The sequence below is a fragment of the Carlito syrichta genome, unplaced genomic scaffold (genome assembly GCF_000164805.1).
Source record: "Carlito syrichta isolate Samal-C Ts95f unplaced genomic scaffold, Tarsius_syrichta-2.0.1 Scaffold303990, whole genome shotgun sequence".
Taxonomy (NCBI): domain Eukaryota; kingdom Metazoa; phylum Chordata; class Mammalia; order Primates; family Tarsiidae; genus Carlito; species Carlito syrichta.
This window is the reverse complement of record NW_007248086.1, coordinates 451907-452869: the sequence shown is the minus strand read 5'-3', so window position 1 is coordinate 452869 and position 963 is coordinate 451907.

Sequence of the window (963 nt, the reverse complement as noted above, 5' to 3'; positions counted from 1 at the left end):
CCATGGATTATAAAGCAACTACTGTAAAATACACCGCTTAATTCTCTAAGTTTAAATCTGAAAAGATGTCCAAATATATTATGAAATAAGTAATTTTTTCATAAAAATAAATAGAAAGCAAAAAGAAAAGAAAGATAAGGTGGTGGCTTGACTTACACATTCATCCACATCTGATGTCTTTAAGCAGAGAGCATAAAATGCATCATTTTTGCCTATAAGGATTTATTTAGAGTAGTTGCAACCATGAGCTTTGCAGCTGGGCATTACTGTTGGAATTCCAGCTCTGGAATGTCCTAACTGGGAGACCTTAGATGACTAAAAACTTCTCTGTGCCTCAGTTTCCTCACTTGTGAAACAGAGATAAGAATAATGCCAAACTCATAGTGTTATTTTGATGATTAAATGAGCTGAGCTATGTTCCTGGCACATGGTAAGCATTCCATGAATGGTGGTACTTATTATTAAGTATTAATTATTTAAGTAATGTTATTCAAGTTATTTATTATTTAAGGGCTTACTAGTAAGCATTATTTTTTAAAGGTTGATGGGAGAAGGGGGTAGCTGCCTATTCATTATTTTAAAAATATATTACTATAGTTTCTGAACTATTTCCATGAGTGCAATTTTCTTGTATAACTAAAAAAATCCAACAAAATAGAGGGGGAAGGGAACACCAACTATATCAAGTATGAGAATACATTCTGGGAACAGCTGAGTCTCTAAGCAGACAGATAAATTTGTGGTAGCTTTTGATGTTTCTCAAAACACAGCATTAAAATGAGTCACAGCCTTTCCTGTAGCTTTTTATCAGTCCTAAATTGGAATCTGTATCGTTCCACCAAAAAAATCATCAGCAATAACATGCTCACTTCCTGGCATAGTAATTAGAAGCCCAGATAAATGAGTGCTTTCATTTCCAAAGTGCTTGGGTCTGGAATGTGAGTTGTGAGCCACAATTCTTGA